This window comes from Marmota monax, unplaced genomic scaffold (assembly GCF_021218885.2).
Source record: "Marmota monax isolate L192 unplaced genomic scaffold, Marmota_monax_Labrador192_F-V1.1 WCK01_AAM20220418_F8-fsc00067, whole genome shotgun sequence".
In the NCBI taxonomy this organism is placed as follows: Eukaryota; Metazoa; Chordata; class Mammalia; order Rodentia; family Sciuridae; genus Marmota; species Marmota monax.
Window position 1 is genome coordinate 306749 of NW_026695065.1, and position 6000 is coordinate 312748.

Below are 6000 nucleotides of genomic sequence, written 5' to 3' on the forward strand. Positions count from 1 at the left end.
AAAAGGAGAATTAGAAAACTACATGGGATCAACAAAAAAAGATTTGATTCTCTGAAAAGGTAAACAAGATGAATAAACCCTTAGTCACACTAACATAAAGACAGAATGGGAATACCCAAATTAATAAAATTTCAGATGAAATAAGAAATATCACCACAGGCATTTCTGAAATACACAGATTCATTGCAAACTATTTTGAAAATATATTCTCCAATAATTTGTAAAATCTAGAAGACATTGACAGATTTCTAGACATGTATGACCAGACCAGAATGAACAAGAAAATTATAGAAATCTTAAATAGAAAAATATCAAGTAATGAAATTTAAATAGCAATTAAAATATTTCCAACAAAGTCCAGAACTAGATGAATGCTCAGCTGAGCCAGTTATTCTTTGAAGAAGAACTAACCAGTATTCCTCAAATTATTCCATGATATTGAAAGGGAGAGAACTCTGAGAAATACATTCTATGAAGCCACTGTAACCCTGATATCAAAACAGACAAAGGCACATCAAGGAAACAAAAATACTGACCAAAATCCCTAATAAGCATAAATGCAAAAATCCTTAATAACATATTAGCAAACCACACTCAAAAACACATCAAGAAGGTAGTGCACCGTAATCAATTAGGCTTCATACCAAGGATGCAAGGCTGGTTCAACATTCCAAAACGTGTAAATGCAATTCATCTCATAAATAAAATTAATGACAAGAGTAATATGATTATATCAATATGTAAAGAAAGGACATTGATAAATTCCAACACACATTCATGCTAAAAATGTTCAAAAACTAGTAATAGAGGTTACTTACCATAACATAATAAAGGCTATTATAAAAAACACAAAACTCACATCATAATGAAGAGTTAAAAATATATTAAAAAAACACTTTACCATAAGACTTCTAGAGCAGATATTCAAATATACAATTCCCTCCCCCAAAATAATTGAATACTTCACCTTATGGCCTTACAAAAGGAAGAATGAAATAATAAATGATAAAAAAGTATTGTAATATAAGATCGATATTCATAAATCAATAGCTTCCCTATACTCCAATAATGATTCTTCTGAGAAAAAAATATTAGGAAAAACATTCCATTTATAATAACTTCAAAAAATAAAATAAAATACTTGAAAAGTAACTTAAGCATGGTGAAAGACCTCTACAACTAAAACTATAAAAAAATGAAGAAAGAAATTGAAGAACTTAGAAGATGGAAAGATTATTATATTATTATATAAATTCCATATTTAGACAAATTTCTTATTGTTTAAAATTATCTAAGAGAATTATAAACATAGCCACTAAAATAGAATAGAAATAAAGGGAGAGAGAAGATACAAAGAGTGATTTCTTTCCCCTTCAATATCAAATAATTTATTTTTAATATATATTGCAGAAACTTATTTGAATTGATGCATGAAAGAAAAAATGTAAATGAAGAAAAACTAAATTATTGCTAAACTACGTTTTAAAGCTTTCAGAAGTTAATTCTATTGATAATGATAAAAATAATAAGGATTCTATCCAACAATGTTTCAGTAAAAACATATCCTAAATTTTTTGTATCAAGAAAGTCCATTTGATCTCCTTCTGATTTGTCCATTTTTTTTTTTTGAGTACTAGAAACTTATTTTACTTTCCCTACAATACTGATGCTTAAGAGTGTTTAACTACCTCTAAGCAAAAGTGATCTAATGAGAAAACAAAAACAAGAGATCATGCCTTAATCTCTGATGAAGCTTTGCCAAGGTGGTTTTTGTTTGTTTGTTTGTTTATTTGTTTATTTATTAATTTATTTCTGAAACTGGATATTTTCTCAGCTACCATAAATTTTCAATAGTGTTCCCTGTGATTGATACTAATGTTGCTGTTGGCATTTTATTTCAATTGTGCCAGTTCATTTCCTGAAAACTTGTTAAAGGTCATATGACAGACTGCTTAAATATTTAACACATTCACAAAGATGAATACACTCACTTTGAATAAATAAAGTTAAATGCTAATGAGGAACTAAGTTTAAGATTTGGCTGCTTTAGATGATTAGATTCATATTTAGCAGAAAACAATGGAAAAACATGTTATGTTAGATATGAAGACCTCCAGATTCAAGATTTATAAGCATGATTGTTTCATAAGATACTTCTGAAAAGTTAATAGAATTGACTAAAGATTAATTTACTCCGAAGAAGGTCAATGTTCTGGCCCCTCAAAATTATACAGGTTTATTTAGTATAATTTTGTAAAATGGTCCATATGCATTTTCCATTACAATTTCATGCACCTAGATACAGAAGTAAATTGTATTTTCATTTTTCCTTAATATAAAATATAATTATTTGAAAACATAAAAATTGCAAATATAATACAGATTATTCCACATATTGTAACAGGGGTTCACTTTATGCTTTGACTATATCCCTTGTGGCTTTGAAATATATATATATTTTTTTCCTTTTTTCCCAAATTTCTTCTTCCTGATCTTCTCATTCCATTCTTTCCTCCCTAATCTCATTTTCTCCAAATCACTTCTTTAACAAAAAAAAAAAAAATTGTTTTTGCTGATGGGCAGAATCACAGCCTTTGGGAAAGGAGTCCCCATGTTTCTCCTTTACTAGAAAAGCAATAAACCAACTTTTTCATTTTACTCAAAACTATGTCTTCATTATTAGATTGGCATCCGGGACAAGAACTAAGCATTTGGCAACAAATCTGGCATCCCAGATGGTACCCAAGAGCAGCCCCTTCTCCAGTTTTCTTGGGTATGTTGGGTACTCCAAGTGACCCTCACTTCCATTCTGAGGATACAAGGTGGCTGGTGAGTTTGTTAAGAGCCCATCACTGGAGAAATTGGTAGTTTGCCTCCAACTGAACCAGAGGAGTTCTTCCTGTGAGTAAAGCAGGGAGGGAGGGAGCATCCCAGCAACTACAGAAGCTCCTTTTGCTTCAAGGAAATCCCAGCTTCTCACCGTGAACTGCACAAGTTGCTCCATCATTTGCTATACATTGAGAAAAAGGAAACTGAACTCAGGAAAGTCACAACATTGTTGGCCATTTGGTAAGTCCTACAGTTTGCATGCTGAGACCCTAGGTTCCATACACCTAGTTCTTCTTTGTGGAAACATCTGGTCTCTCTTTCTGGGGACATCTGGGGCACCAGTGGTGTAGGAGACATGGTTAAGTGGGACTTGAGAACATAGGGATATGAAGTATTCCTTTCTGATCTGTTCTAGGTTCTAATCTGTTTGCTGGCCTTGGATTTAGGAATTCCCTCTGGTTGTCTGGTTTGTTTGTATCTGCTACTGCCCACTTTTAAGACATGGCCATTACTGTATTGATTCTATTAGTAGTCTCTTGGGAGAGATCTTAGATGGTCAATTTAAATGATTCCATCTGTCAGCCATGGTTTTGGAGCTCTCATGGTGTTCTCTCTCTGTGTTTCTTTTTTGTACAATCTTGCAGTTGGAGTTGGTCTTTCAAAGGTAAAGCAAGTAAAACAAATTTGTATGTGCAAGTTTGTCTGTTTTAAAGTTTCCCATATATCATCCCTGGTTTTAGTGATCCTATCTTGTCTTTTTTCCCTATTACTTCCCCTTTAAGAAATGGGACATGCTGCATTTATCTTAAGGGTTGTGTCTTGAACAAAAAGATCTTGGCTGCATGGGCCACCTATAGGTATAAGCCTGCCTAAGAAAAAGAGGGTTTACTATAACACAATATGGCTTTTAAATTGTTTTTCTGGATTATTGTACAATTTTGATGTTGAAGTTGGTGCCTCAGGGGTAAAGTATATAGAAGAGATTCTGTATGTACAGGTATTTATGCAGTTGCATTATAACGGGTCTGAACAGTCAGAAACTAAGTTGAAGGTGCCAAAAAGCACTGCCTCTGATGTGCAAGGATAGAAGGACACCAGAAGAAATGATTAAAAGGATTTCAATCTTTTAAACCATGTGCTGGCACTGCCAGCAAGATTTCTCATCCTGGCCCCAGGCAGATCATTTCACTGTGGTCAAGCACACTAGTCTTAAACTGGGGGGAAATTCCCAGAAAAGCTGTCTGAGCTGTAGAAAACGGCCAAAGAAAATCTGACCTCTTTTCTGCCTTCTAGGCCTTTTTACCCAAGGAGGGTGAAGGTTCATGGCTATAAGGATGTGGCAGTAGTTTCCAGCACTATCAGTTTATGACCTCTGGACAGGAACAGTTTCCCCTTTTAAGATCTGACAGGAGAGCCCTTTTGGCCAGGGAATACTCATCACTGGGGCAAAACAATTCTTGCTATAATAGTATCCTATCAAACTCAATGCCTGGGGAGATTGGCAGAATACATAACTGCACCCAGAAAGGAAAAAAGACAGAAACTGATGCCAACCTGTAGGCAGCATCAGCACAGGAATCTTTAAGGAGGCCCAAAGAAAAGGATGGAAAGGTCCTCCTCCATTGCATATTAGTATGTCTAGTATAAGAAAAAGGTCCAAAAGGAACCTCTAAGTACAATTGACATTGGAGGACTCAGTGAAAGTTGATGACATTGTGATAATGATGACATTGTGATAATGATGACAGGTACAGGTCAAGCTCAAAAATATTCTGTGATCCAACCCTTTGAATGCAACCTGGGAGAAAAAAAAAAGATTAAGGCACAGATTTTTTTTGTATATGCTGGATTGTCAAATTCTCTCCTGGGATAAAATTTTTTTGTCTAAATTAAAAACACCAATACCAATCGTAAGAACAGTTTCAGAATCTGAATTTAAGAATGAGTTCAAACTAGAGAAGATAAAAGAAAGTTATAGGTATGGAAATCTATTTTAGTATGGGAAATTAGAAGCTATCTTGTTTTCAGGATTTATTGCCTTTATTGGAATGAAAGAAAAGGCTGGTTATTTTCTATTTTATAATATTTTTTAAATTACAAAATCAATATTTACATGGATAAGACTCTTGGATAAAAATGCAAATATAATAGCAACAATGGCAAGTGTATAACAAAAGTGACCAAAGTATCATTTTGCTCAAACTTGATGTTAAATTTGTTTCTTATTTAAATTCAATATTGATTTAAAATAAAATAATGTTGTTTATGTGACACATTGTGATAATATTTTCCCCTGTAAAATTTTGAATTTTAGTCTACAGATTGAATATTTATATATCTGTCTTAAAAATTATATAAAATGTATACAGATGTCTAATTGACATCAGAATCAAATACAATTATAGCAATTCACACAAATTAAAGATATTTATTGAATATAAAAGTTAATATCAAATGGTGTTACATTGTGCTGATATATGAAACCTCTTGGAACAAATAGATTATGTTATCTTTAGGCAATTTAATTTGGTGTCTTAGTATTTTGAACCAAGTATTTTGGCCATTTTTCAATCAAGTGACTTCTTTCTTGCTTTTGAATTTGAGGATTTCCTTATATATTTGGATATTAGTTCATTATTAGACATACAACTTGCAACATATCCAACATTTTTTAGGTTTTTCCTTCATTATGTTGATTTTTTTCTTTTCTGTGCAGAAAGTCTTTCAGATTGATACAATCCCATTTATTTTTGCTTTTATTACCTGTGTTTTTCATTTCATAGCCCAGATAGATATTTTGGTTAAAAATAATGCCAACAAACGTTTTCTTACATGTTTTTCAAGAACTTTTATTAGAGTTTCAGATCTTCTATTAAAGCCTTTAAGGAAAATTGAGTTGTTTTGTATACAGTGGAAATAATTGTCCAATTTTATTAATTTTTATTTGGATATACAATTTTTACAATGTCATTTGTGGAAGACACTCTTTTTTTATGCATTGTATGATGATCTTAGTTACTTATTGAAGGTCATTTGACCATACATGTATGTATCTATTTTATGATTTCTATTTAAGTTTACTGATCTATATCTCTGTCTTTATTTCAGTAACCTACTGTTCTGTTTACTGTAGTTTATTTTTCCATTATTTCATTGGTGCATTAGAGTTGT